General features: G+C 41.8%; 1 protein-coding gene and 2 long non-coding RNA genes across 3 annotated transcripts in view; 2 read left to right on the top strand and 1 right to left on the bottom strand.

Annotated features, from left to right (window-relative positions):
* The window catches only part of LONP2 (lon peptidase 2, peroxisomal), a 63,649-nt gene that overhangs the window by 36,786 nt on the left and 12,787 nt on the right, over nucleotides 1–14,076 (top strand). The window lies entirely within an intron of this gene.
* LOC141567526 (uncharacterized) lies at nucleotides 34–5,305 on the top strand. Its single transcript, XR_012490216.2, has 2 exons — nucleotides 34–4,141; nucleotides 4,569–5,305. It is a non-coding gene; the product is annotated as an uncharacterized LOC141567526 (long non-coding RNA).
* Nucleotides 8,652–12,482, bottom strand: LOC148757606 (uncharacterized). Its single transcript, XR_016022113.1, has 3 exons — nucleotides 12,186–12,482; nucleotides 9,624–9,717; nucleotides 8,652–8,780 (listed from the first exon to the last, which is right to left on the bottom strand). It is a non-coding gene; the product is annotated as an uncharacterized LOC148757606 (long non-coding RNA).

The following is a 14,076-nucleotide window of genomic DNA, read 5'->3' as shown; positions in this document are numbered from 1 at the left end:
CGGGGGGGGGGGTGGTGAGAAGTGAGTGCCAGAAGAGGGCTGTGTGCGGAGGGTTGGTGGGGGTAGCCTCGGAGCAAAGGCACGGACTGCTCCCCCAGCCAGTGCATCCAGTGAGGAAGTAAGAACTTGGCCTGTGATGTATTTTATCAAGAGAATTCTCTTGTACAAAGAGCAGCATTTGAGCTGGAATAATACTGCATACTAGTGCTGTAAGGGTATAGTTCTCCAGATGTGTAACGATGGTCAGCTTTGTGTATGGTTCCAGCGTTCTCTTTTTCCTTCTGATTCAGATTGTTAAGTCTTTCAATATTTATAGCCGAGAAAGCGGGTACAACAGTAAGAGACCCAGGCTGTCCGTGTGCTGCTGGCAGGCAGGTCTCTGCCCTCAGGATGGCTGCACCGCCAATGATCTGTTTTATCGCACACTTTCTTTGATAGCCACCCAATTGAAATGTAATTTAAATTACTTTTTAAAAAAATAATGTGGAGGTGATGACAGGCTAAGAAAGGGAAGGGTTCTATTACTAGAATTCATCAAATACAAACTTTTTTTGGTACCCAAGTAAAATGTTTTAACTTTCTGCCTAGTCCTGGGTGGGGTCCCTGTTCACCCTAGTATATTGCTACACGGGCTGCCCAGACTTGCTCTGACAAACGTGACTCCAGCAGTAGGGAACTGGAAACTTCGCTCATAGAAAAGAGATTTATTAGCTGTTCTGCTGTGTCCGTGAAGGAGTCTGGGGAGTGTGGTTGAGAAGCCGTGATTTGTGGCAGGCTCGGTGAGCAGATCACGGCTCGTCTTCCCCGCTTTTCATCCCGTTGCTAAGCACTGTGCACTGACAGCAGTAGCATCGTCAAAGCAGATGTTTTTGGAGTCCTCCTTCCAGCGCGATGCGTCACCCCGCTCCCACTGGTTCCTTTCTCCCGGGAGCAAACCCCCGTCTTCTGGTGACTGAGAGGGGTAGGGCGTCTAAGCTCTGATTGTTTCTTACCGACTTTAGCATTCTTTGTCTTTAGGCCCGAAGAATCCTCACCCATGTTTTCAGGGGTACCTCAAATTCCTGAGCCTTTGTGGATCTTCCCTTAATGCCCCCCGCCCCCACGGACATTAAGGCTTCCACTTTCTCCAGCCTAAGTGTGTTGCTTCTGGTCCATCCACTTTCTGTGTTCCAAAATGTTGCCAGCATCGCTTGTCAGCTGTTGCCTTCTTTTTATTCTTCTTGTTCTTGTGGGTTTTTCCTGTTTTTGTTTCTTAATTGTCATTTTAATAGGATTTGGAAAGCAACTAAAGATAAACACATGCTCAGACCACTATTTTAAAAAATCCGAATAATTAAAAAGTGCCGCAGGTGAACGATAACCTATCAAGAATTGAATCACTGGTGTGGGAGGAATGGTGGGGAAGGGGATTAAGAAGTACAACGTCCCAGTTGTAAAATAAGTCACAGGGATGTAAAGTACAGCACAGGGAATACAGTCAGTGATATCGTCGTAACTGGATGGTGCCAGGTGGGTACTAGACTTTCTGTGGTGGCCACTGTGCCATACACCTAAAACTAATGTAATACTGCACGTCAACTTAGTTAAAAAGAAGTTTTTAAAAAGTCTCCGAGAGCCAAAACTGGAATCACTGGTATAGCTCACAGGGACGGTGGAGAACGGAGGTGTTTTTCCCTTTTTTCCTTACACTTTTCCTTAATAACATTTCTTTTTTTCTAGCTCACTTTATTGTAAGGACACAGTATCTAATACACAGAACATTCAAAATATGTGTTAATTGACTTTTAGAATTTATTTTTCAATTACAGTTGACATACAATATTATATGAATTTCAGGTGCAGCGTAGTGGTGAGACATTTATGTAATTTACAGGGTGATTTCCCCCCGTAAGTCTCCCTTTCTACATGTGAGGCCTACATCCTCCCAAATTTCCCATGTTTGTGCTTGGAACACTCTGTGCACTATGGCCATAGGCAACTGAGCCAGTGTTGTTTTGTTCTTGTCTGTGAGTAGAAAGGCAGAGAGAGCTTATGGAGTTAACTCTTTTTGAAAATTGTGTTTAGGATTTAGATGGTGTGTTTTGGGGGGGAGGGGTTGTTTGTTTTTCATTCTTTAGTTTTTATTGGGGCATATTGGGGAACAGTGTGTTTTTCCAGGACCCATCAGCTCATCAGCTCCAAGTCAAGCCGTTGTTTTCACTCTAAGTTGTGGAGGGCGCATCTCAGGTCCACATCAAGTCGTTGTTTTCAATCTAGTTGTGGAGGGCACAGCTCACTGGCCCATGTGGGAATCGAACTGGCAACCTTGTTAAGAGGTCGCGCTCTGACCAACTGAGCCAACTGGCCGCCCCAGACGGTGTGTTTTTGATGATAATACATTCAGAGGGATTTGATGTCAAAGGAAGCTTCATAGTTACGTAGTGCTCAGTGTTTATATTTCTATACGTCTGTGATCGTATTAGCTATTTAAAGGTAATCCAGAAATAGTCAAGAACTTGTTCATGCAGTTTGTGAACTGTGTGAGAACATACAGATTTTAGTGATAACATTTGTTTTTTTGATCCATGATTCACAGAAAAAAATCCTAAATGGTAACGTAGGGGGTGGCCGGTTAGCTCAGTTGGTTAGAACGTGGTGCTAATAACACCAAGGTTGCTGGTCCGATCCCCACATGGGTCACTGTGAGCTGTGCCCTCCTTAAAAGGGAAAAAAAGAAAAAACAATACTGTCCTCTAAATGGTAGTATAGTTAAGCATATTTGTGTAGTTAAAGTATTACTGAGGACATCCAGATGAATAAATAATTAGCATAAATACTTTTCTCTTGAGGATAGTTTTTGTTGTCGTTTTTATTAGAGGCATGTGAACTAGAAGCTGGTTTTAAGATTGTAAGATGCCCCTGAGTTACTGTAGATGATTGTCCTCCAGACTTCAGTAAGATAATTGTAAGCTAATCCTGAATTGGTGTTTTATGACCTCAACCAAGCCCAAAGAAAAATTTCTACAAAGTCTCTATTAGGGTTTCGTGCCACAGAGTTCAAATGGAGCTAGCTTAGTAACTGAAAGTTTCTCATTAAGAAATGAATTATTTAAAATTAGAGTGTTTTAGGAATTTCAAGTAATACAGTGAGGGAGTTGTTTTTAATGTTAAAAATATTGCTAGAGTTAGAGTTACTGCCAGGAAAAAAAGTAATGTCAGGCCACAAGCTTCAAAACAGGCAGAAACCTTTCCAGCGTATCAAACAAACTTTGTGGAGAAGGCCCAGAGACACTGGTCTGTGTGAACAGTTTGTTTTTGTATTTGTGGGGTCTTAACTGGCAGTTAAACAACAAAAATACCAGCGTTTGAAAGGCAGGTGGGATCATAGAAAGATAATAGTTGATCTTTGTTAGGGGAGGAATATTTATGGTTTCGGTCACTTATAAATACGGAATTAGTTCATAAAAGCAGCACAGCCTGTGTCTCTCTGTATGTTGTTAGTGTATTCTGAACTGCGCTTTTCCTTTCTGGGATAGTAGTTGGTTTGAGAGATAAAAGTAGTGGCTAAAGTTTTATTCTGCTTTTTGCCTACCTTTAGCCAAGGACAGATGTTCTCTGTATTCAATTTGCATAACTTGGATGCTTCTCTGTAGAGAGTTAGGCCAATGTCCGTTTCTTCAAGTACTCAGGTACCAGCGATGTCTGTTAATATCTAGTAAGATTTTTCCCTCAAGAAGTATCCTCAGCAAAAGGATTTGTATTATAACCAAGCCTTATGAAGTTTCTCAGAATATGGAGCACTCTCAATTATTTTTGAAAAACAGTAGTATTTATTAGAGAAGCTATATTAAATTTAATGAATCTCAAGATGTTAGTTTTTTATTCTCATAGAAGTCACCTGAAAAACTAGTTAGGAAAAAAGGTACAATATTTACACAAATTTAACAATTATTCATGAGGTGTGTTAGCTATCATTATAATTAAGCTTTTTAAATGTCCCCTAACGCAATACTATAAGTGTTTATATTATGGCGATCTCAGATAAACACTTACAGGAACAATGAACTAACCTGGCCGACTGATGGTGAGCGAGTGGGGACTTGGGCCGTTGGCCGCATCATCCCAGTTTCAAGAATGACTAACTCAGACAGTCGGATACCTGGTAGGAGACGTCTTCCAGCTCTGTTCTTGAAGGTTGCCTTGGCTATTGTAAACCCTTCAGGTAGCCATGTAAATTCTAAAGTCAGCTTTTCAATTTCTACCAGTAAGTAAGTAAATAAATAACCTGATACTTTGATTGGGATTACATTGAATCTCAATCATTGGAGAGAATTGGCAATTTGATATTGTCTTATGATTGCTGACTAGCTTTATTTAAGTCTTAATAAATGTGTTTTAATAGTTTTCAGTGGTGAGCTTTTGCATATTTTTCTTTAGATAAATTCCTAATTATTTGATCTTTGTGTGTGTATTACTATAAATGGTATTTTAAATCATTTTCTAATTCTTTTCGGTGCTAGTGTATGGGAATACTGTACTGACCTGTATCGAGCAGACTTGCCAGACTGACTTATTAATTCTACCTGTAGATTCTTTTGGATTTTCTTGTATGCTGTCAGTCGTCACATATGTAAATAAGGTCAGTTTTTACTTTTCACTTTCTGATCATTATACCTTTCATTTCATTTCTTTCCTAATGTACTATTGGGACCTCCAGGAAAATGTTGAATAGAAATAGTAATAGGTAAAGTGGGCAGAAAAAAAGCCTGTGAAGAAATTACCAGCCCTTAGAGCCTTTGTGTTGTATCATCGGGCCACCACTCATCACACCTAATTGACTATCATCAAGTCTCGGTTGGATACGATTCTCAGGAGCTGTCGAGTTTGACTCTGATTTACCTCATAAATCCCTTCCCAACATTCCCCAGTAAACACTGTGCCTTGCCTGTTGGACTGTGTTCACACACATCTTCATAAATTGGCTGTCTCCCAGTCCACAGGAAAATGGAAGCTGCAAATTGGAAAAGGGGCTAAGTGGTTGGGTGGTATGAGTCAGAAGGAGCAGGATTTGATGTCCATGAAAACATGCCTGCCCTCTGGTGGTAGTTCCCTGGGCCCCGGCTGGCCACAAAACGTGGGGCTGGCTGGACCACAGGTCTCACTGAGTCTGGATCTCCGTTTAACTGGGTTGCATTTTGACACGTATTGTCTCTCTGACATATGTGCCTTGTGGAGAAAGTGAAATCAACCTGATGTGGAGGGAGACGGCAGATGCGATAGGCTTACGTTTTTGGTAGATCCTTGCCAGACAGCTTCACAGTTAAAGGCACAGCAAAACAAATTACCTGAATTTTACCGTGCTAGTTCCCTTACTCACTTTATTCTCCCAGTCCACCGCACTCTTCACCGTCGGCAGGACTGCTGGCTGAGGAAGGTTTCCTGCCACTTCAATGAGCCTCTGGTGCCAAAGGGCGGGAGCACACCAGGTCCTCACCGGTCTGCCTGTCTGCGCCCACCCACTGCTGGGCGGTCCTCACTTCCCCCCACTCATTTCCTAGGCTAGCTCTTCTCTTAGCCCTTCTCACGTCCAATTCTCTGGGACACTCAGCTTCTGTCAGGCTCCTTTCAGGGTTCTTGGTTGTGGCTTCCTGCCATTGACTTCTCAAGCCCGAAGCGTGCTTTGTGGTAGTTAAGTGTGACTCCTTTATAACCAAAACAGGAAGCTGTTCCTGCAGGAGAATCAGGTGCTTTTGATCCTTTCCCTGGCTACTGTCATGAATGCATTTCTTATACTGATGGGAAATCTATTTTTCAGAAGTAACCTCTGCACTTCGTGTAACTTTCTGCTAATTCTTTGTCTTTCACTTCGTGGAGCAGTCTTCTAGTTGTTGCAGGATCTGGCCTTTAGCCTTTGCATTAGTTCTCTAGTGCTGTGTAACAAATCACCCCAGAACTTAGTACATTAAAGCCTTTCACATTTGTCGTCTCACGGGATCTGTGGGTCAGGAATCCAGGAGCAGCTGAGCTGGCTCGTTCTGGCCCGAGACCGCTCATGGCGTTACCGTCAAGCTGTCGTCCTACCGAAGGTTCGAGTCAGGGAGCGTCTACTTTCAAGCTCACTGACGTGGTTGTGAACAGACCTCAGTGCCTGCTGACCATTGGCCAGATCTGCAGACCCGCACCACCCAGGGCGCTCCGGGGCTTGCGACATGGCCGCTGGCCTCCTTGGAGAGTGTGGCATGTGGAGGGAGACACAGCCCGGGACAGAAGCGGCTGCGATCTGTTATAATCACCACTTCTGCCACATTCTGTTGGTCACACACACCAACCTGGTGTGGTGAGAGATGGCACAGCGTCGGCTGTCAGGACCATCTTGAAGGCTGGCCTTCCCGGGTGATTTTGGTGGGGTTTTTTGTGGGGTTTTTTGCTTATTTTAAACAAGGCTTTTATACATTTCATTTCTAGTAATACAAACTCCATTTCCAAGAGTTGAAATAGTTTGTTTAGAGTTCTAAAGAAAACCTATGATTTGGGCTGTTAATGGAGAGTGGAAATGTGTGTGCTGCAGAGCCAGTTAAGAGCAGTGGGCCTTCCGGGGAGAAAAGCTCCGTGAGACCCACAAGCTCACGAATGCCTCTTCAGCAGCAGTTCAGAGCACCCTTGTCAGCGTTCAGTGAGGATTGCGTTGTGGGATGTGGACATAAAAATAACTGTGTTAGCTGTCTTTAGTGAAACAAGGATAATGGGGAATTTTCTGTTACTGGGTTCCCGTCACCTATAAAAGTCCTCAAGCATTTTAACCTAAGTCCCACATCTTCCTTTCTGACTAGAGTCAGAACAAAAAAGAGAGAGTAATTTACGAGTGTGCCTCTGAACCCCAAAACCACAGACCAGATAATTTGGCTGTTTGTTTGTGATTGTTACTCTCCGAAGTCAGATTTTTCGTTTCTGGAGCAATGCCTGCGTCTGGTGGTAAAAGGTCTTTGAACACAGTGTGACTAGTCACAATTTTAATATGATTACGGGGGCTGAACTTAAATTGCCCTACGTTTCCCTAATCTTTAAGCAGCGTAACTTTGACAGCTTCTGTTTATTCCTATAGAATTGACTATTTAAGAGGTTCAGTTCAGTGGTCGTCACAGTCTAATAAGACACTTGATTGTCAGAAGGACTTCACTGAGCTGGCACTGGCATTCGTGCTGTTGAAATCACCCATCAGACTCGGGCTGATTTCTTAGCAAAGACGCAGGTCGCACAGGGGGGGCTTATAAGTTTGAATTCAGCTTTGCATTTTCAGTATTTACAGTGCTGCTTCCTCTGTTCCTGCTTACCTTTCCTGTGACTGCATTAGTGGCTCAGGACAAATAAACAAACATTTCTAATAGTCAAAGGAGCTAGGGCTAACTGTTCAGAAATACAGACTTCAGAGCGAGTTTTAGTCCCAAGGCACCTGGCGGGCTGGTTCTGAAAGCTTTAGGGCTTGTAGGGTGCTGTTCCAGCTGGCTGGATTTTGCAAACCAAGATTATTAAAAAGTGAAATCTAGAGATAAGACTTTCTATGCTAAATCCTTTGCATTTGGAGGGATATTAGTCCAAACAGCTAAAGCAGGTGGGGGTATGTTGTTGAGATGAAGTGCATGTTGGCACGCACTGCCAATATTGTGACAACTCTTGTGACGTTTACACTGATTCACTCATTGTTCACTCATCAGTATTGGCTGGTTTAAGAGATTTATTGGCCTGTGTAGACCAGAAAGAAGCTGCATTGCAATGAAGGAAAAATCCTCTTTATGTATGATAGGAGGCAAACGTTTGTTATTTAAATTCTGTTTTGGGACAGGAAAATCAAATACTGTCAAAAAATGTAAAAGTCATTTTTCCATTTAACAAATCATACAGGAAGATTCAGTGGCCTTTGGGTGTTGTTGTCATAGATTATCCAAACCAGCCTTTTAAGTTACCAGATACTAAAAACAATACTTACTTTTTTTAATATTACAAATAGTCTCTGCACTTTAACTACTAATGAAAACAATTCTCCAAGACTGTTTCCTGACTCTCTAATACAGGAAATGAGATGTATTCATGCAGAAAACCCACTGGAGTCAGGGTTGCAAGCTCCTGTGTGTGGTACAAAGTTAGGATCCTGTGTATTGGCCTCTCGTGTAATACTGATTCATTTAATCAGTGAGTCAGCTAGCATTTACTGAGCACCTGCTGTATGCCGTCTTCTGGATTGGATTCTGGGAAACATGGAAGAGAACTACCAGCAAGTAGGTAGGTTATCCATTGGGGGAGGTAGATATATAAACAGATAATTTTTAGGTGTGAGATAAATGCTGGTTTTTAAAGTGCTGTGTAGGCACTGAATTGATCATTGCAAGCTTCATTTTATTTATTATAGAATTGTAAATTTCTTAAATGGCTTTTAGTAAATTGAGACAAAGTGGTAATTTGCTTACATCTCAAAATTAATTTTAATGGATAAATGAATGGAAAAAAAGGTTTTCCAAGTACTCTTTTTTGATATTCTTTATTTTCATCAATAGGTAACTATTACTAAAATTCAGAAATAGTTCATAATCATAATTTCCATCTATATTGCAATAGTGACTGTGTAGTAAAATGCTTTGTAGGTAAACTTGAAAGAAATTGTATTTGGTAATATTAAGGTTATTTTATCGTCCCCAAAATAATGAACGTATTGGCAGAAAGGACTTAAAAGACTTTCTTGCTAGTGTGAAGGTTTTTCTGGGCATTTGATATTTGATCCACACAGATTTCTCCATTACAGCTGGTTCCTTTAAAAAAAAAAAAAAAAAAGATTGAAAATATGCAGGCACAAATGCCTTGCCGCCGTGGTCAGTAACTTGAATCTCAGTTGCATTTAGCACACTTTCTCTGGCTGGGAGCATGGTTTTCTGGAAAAGACTAACGTGCAACTGACAGCACAAATTACACGGTTGGAAACATTCAGGTTTTTCTGATTTGTTTTTAAAATACTTTGTTTTCCCCTTTCTGCCTTCCCAAGAGAAGGTTCTCAGATGCATTGTATCCAAAGTCGGTTTAACTCAGAGGAAGAAATAACAAAACCACTTACAATCTTAGCATCTCAGCTCACTTTTTAAAGTAGACTCAGTTCAGGGGGAAAAAGAAAACCTCCGTCATTTTTATAACTGCACCTATGCAGATCTCATCGCGCCTGAACCGGGGTCTGGAGCCACATATACACCCACGTGTGCTCAAGAGTAACGTGTGAACATGCTCCTTCATTGGTTCACACACAGCCTCTGCCCGCAGCTGTTACTGCACCCCCTGCACATGCTCACAAGTACAGTTCAGCAGAACAGCCTGTCACTTTGCTCCTGCTTCAGAACTCAGGAGCCCAGTGTGGTTGGATTCAACTTGCAAGGAAATTTTTAAATTATTCAGTAATGCTTTTTGTTACATAATTAATTTTACTGGTTAAAAATGTTTGCTTGACAAAAATCAGCGTTATTGAAAACTGAGTAATTTTTTGGCAAGTCAACTTAATAAGTATTTTGATGATTTGTCCACAGATGTTACTAAGCTTGAAGAATTAAATAGCCCCAATTCGGTTTAATATTTGTTACAGATCAAGAATCGGGGGCCCGGTTTCTTACCCAAGATTGTGCTCCATGAATGTTAGTTGAGTTACGGTCTGGGTGGTGGTATCGTTCTGCCTAAAAGGCATTCCAGAATGAGGGGCAGCTACAACTGGAAAGGAAAGTCCGCGTTATATTGTCGTGGGTCTTGAATGCAACTCTTAGAAGTTAGGAATTTGCTTAATTTGTGAAGAAAAACTAGTGAAGAAATTTAGGTCTAGAAGCAGTGTAATTACACCAGTGATTTAGAAAAACTCATTTACAAATAGTGAATAAAATGGATAGTGGGAAAGCTAGATAGAGAACTCAAATTAGTAGGCTGTTGTGATAATTCAGGCATGAAGGATAATTGTCATTTAAAAACTTCCTGGAATGTGCTTCCTGAAATGCCTAAAATGTTCTCAGCATTTTACGTATTTACTCATTTAATCCTCTAATGACCCAACATCCTGTGAGGTGTTGTTTTTAGGCACAAAAGATTGTCAGGTTCCCAGGATTCACAGCTAGTTCATGTCAGTCAGGATTCTAACCTAGGCACACTGGGCGGTTATGTTATGCTTCGGTATTCCTGTCTATCTATATCCATCATCCACGTAACGACTATGTGAAGTGTGGGTACTGTTTCTGTCACTTCAGAGGAGGAAGTGAAAGCTTAAAGAGATTCGGGAAGTGAACAATCCAAAAAGGAACTTCAGAAAGCAATTCCATTTACAGTAGCATCTGAGAGAATTAAATACTTAAGATTAAATCTCACCAAGGAGGTGAAAGACGCGTATGCTGGAAACTACAAAACATTGCCGGAAAGAAATTTAAAAAGTAAATGGAAAGATACGTGTTCAGGGATAGGAAGACTTAACGTTGTTAAGATCGACACATTCAATGCACTCTCTTCCAGAGAAATGGAAAAGCCAGTCTTCAGATTCATGTGGAATTGGAATGGGCCCCAAATATCCAAAACCATCTTTAAAAAGAACAAACTGGAGGACCCACACCTCCTGACTTTAAGCTTTCTACAAAGCTTCAGTAATTCAGACAGTGTGGTGCTGCAACAAGGACAGTCAGACACATCAGTGGAATAGAACAGAAAGGACAGAAATAAAGGCTAATGTATGGTCAAGTGACTTTTAACCAGGATGCCAAGACCATTCAGTGGGGAAAGGAAAGTCTTTTTAACAAATGGTGCTGGGAAAACTGGACACCCACATGCAAAAGAATCAAGCTGGACCCTTATACCATATACAAAAATTCACTGAAAATTGATCAATGACCTAAGTTTAAGAGATAAAATTATAAAACTCTTTGAATAAAACATGAGGGAAGATCTTCATGACATTTGATTTGGCAATGACTTCATGGATATGACACCAAAAGCATAGGCAACAAAAGAGAAACTAGATAAATTGGACTTCGTCAAAATTAGAAACTTTTACCCCAATAAACTTTAATTTAAAAAAATAAAAATAAATAATCAAAAAAATTAAAAACTTTTGTGTAACAAGACTATCAAGAAAGTAAAAAATAACCTACAGAATGAGAGAAAAAACTTGCAAATCGTACAGCTGATAAGAGATTGATATCCAGAAAAAAACAACTCAATTCAAAAATGAACCAAGGACTTGAATGCACATTTATCCAAAGAAGATAGACAAATGGCCAATAAGTACACGGAAGGGTGGTTAACATCATTAGTCCTTAGATAAATACAAATGAAAACCACAATGAGATATTACTTCACACCTAGTACCAATGGCCATAATAAAAAAAAAGTGGAAAATAACATGTGTTGGTGATGATGTGGAGAAATTGGAACCCTCGTGCATTGCTGGTGGGAATGTGAAATGGCACATCTCCTGTAAAAAACAACTCATCGGTCACGAAAAAATGAAACCTAGGACCACCAGATACCCAGCAGTTCCACTTGTAGGTATAAACCCAAAAGTGTTGAAAGCAGGGACCCAAACAGACAGCAGTGCTCATGGCAGCTTTTCTAGACTGGATTTGAGGTGGGGACAACAGGTGCCCTTGGCTGGGTGGGAGGAGGGGTCCTGTGCTGTCTGCTCCGCCGTGGGCTTCCAGCAGTTGGTTTAACCTCCCCAGGTCTCAGTATTTTTTAGTGTGAAATGGACGGTTGGACCAGGGCTTTGACTTTCTGCTCAGTTTTTTAAATTTTGTATGTCATGGTTCCAGCCTACGCTCCTAGAATTCCTGGCCCTCCCCGCACTGCGCCGAGCCTCAGAATGAGACCTGGACATTTCCAGGGAGCCGCTTCCCTGGATAGTGTGTTAGTTAGTGTGACAGAAACAAGGAGTATTCGTTTCTGGGGGAGCGTTAACCCCATTCTGGGCCTGGTTTGATCGCTGGCTGGTGTGTGTGCACACCCGTCCTTCCTCCTCCCTCCCTGCCCCACAGGCAGTAAAAAACTGCTCTTTGTGAAAATGAATGCTTTTTTTCATAATCTCCAGGGGGTTTCTCTTGTCACCATACCACAAAACACAGCTTTTGAACACCCGAGACTGGGCTTGACAGTGAGGTATATGCTTCAAGGTAGCAGAGCATAGACAATAGTAAGTGGTGACTCACCTTCCTGTCTTGAGTGTAATGATTACAGGGGACCCAGGGCTGTCCGTGCTGAGGCGGAGTTTTGTTCTGCCACGTTCTGGGCAACTGTCGGTGTTGGTAGCCGCTTTGTGTTCCTGGCCTGCGCTAGCTCCGTGGGGTGGATCACCTCTCAGGAGACGCCATTTGGTGCAAGATTTATTCGAAAAGCAAGAAACTTTTTTTTTTAACAGAAAGCTGCGGAGTTTCCTAAGAAACTACATCCTTCCGTCCTTCCCCCTTACCTCCCCTCTTCATAGCTTTCTTTCTCCCTTGCCACGGTGACTGTGGCTCTGGGGCCTGCTTCCATTGAAACCATGTTCCTCTGGCAGAGCGAAAGGGGTGGAAAGGAACACTTGCTCGTGCCCAGGGACAGCTGCTTTGGGAAGCCTGATCTCCCTCCTGAGGCGTTTGGGGCTATAGAATGTCCTTCCCTAACAGTAGTGATGCCCTCACTCCAGTCTGGCTGAGCGGCGCACCCGGGGCACCCCCACGTCTCCCTCTTGCTCCGCCAGCAGCCTGTGCTGCTGTCATCCCCTTGGTGACACGCTCCCCATCCTGCCTGCCTCCTGAATTAGACACAAAGCAGGCCAGTAATACCGAGGAAGGAGCTGGGAGGTACCTCGGGCAGAGGAAACCGGCTGACGCACACCTGAGTTCCCACCCATTTTCGGAACAATTTCGTTTTCTTTTCAGTGAAGAAATAGTTGAAGAGTGGGGCTGAGCGAGCTTATTCTACTCATTTTCTTTTTCCATGGCCTTTCTTTTCAACCTCCACTTAATCGCACTTTATTACTTTTAAGAGTACACTTCAAAAGTGTAAAGAGAATTTTACTCCACGAATAATAGTAATATGTATTATAGTATAGGGCAGCGTCTGGAGTCCTGATACCATTTTCTTTTTTCTTACATATATTTCATTGCTGTGACTCCCAGCAGTGGTGTGACTGTGGACAAGGCCCTGTGTGGGGTTCTGGGTGGAACGAGGTGGTAGAGAGCAGTTTATTCTCTTCTAATGAAAGGGGCTGTGAGGTAAGACACGTGAGTCTTAGAAGTGTATTAAGTATTCGTCTAAATACTAGTTCCTCTCATCTCTACGTAGGAAAGATTTAAGCATTCCTAAATTCTCCCAGCTACTCTCAGCATACTGTAATTATTAGGGTTTTACTGATTCAAAAAGCAGATACAAAGGACTGTGACTGTTTTCAAGGCCAACTAGGAAGCCAGAGCCAGAATGGGAGACTGTGGTTTGCTGGCTATTTCATTCTGTAATCTTCATCTCCTAACTCGGGGAGTAACTTCTGTAAACATTTTAGATTGTATCATTACATTCATTCTCATGTATATTTATAGTATATTAGCAAAACTCATGCCATGGGAAATTTTATACCCTCCTCTTTCCTCAATTTGACGTTGTTTCAAAAGAATTTTCTGACATTACTTAGAAACACTTGGAAAAAGTGTTAGAGTCTGTATTTTATCAGGTGGCTGTACCACAGTGTGCTTAACCATATTCCTGATGTTGAGATTTATATTGCATCGAACGTGTGCTATTACACATAGTAGGACCGCAGTGAGTAGCTGTGTTGTTGTCTCCAATGTCCGAATAACAGTTGTCCTCAAGGACACCTTCCTGCAAAATAGAATCACTGGGTCTGAGATTTTGAATATTTGGGAGGCTTTCAGTATATTGACAGATGGCTTTCCTGAAAGTTTGAACCAATTTATATTTCCATAAGCAACAGTGTTTCAGACAATCTCGTTAACATTGATCTTTGTTGTTTCTTAAACTTGTTTACTAGTTACTTTATTTTGGTAACCAGAAAATGGTATCCTGCTTTTAATTAAATTTCACTTCTTGGTGAAATTAATCATT

This window comes from Rhinolophus sinicus, chromosome 8 (assembly GCF_057876585.1).
Source record: "Rhinolophus sinicus isolate RSI-liver-muscle chromosome 8, RSI-T2T, whole genome shotgun sequence".
In the NCBI taxonomy this organism is placed as follows: domain Eukaryota; kingdom Metazoa; phylum Chordata; class Mammalia; order Chiroptera; family Rhinolophidae; genus Rhinolophus; species Rhinolophus sinicus.
This window is presented reverse-complemented; position numbering and strand designations above follow the sequence as displayed.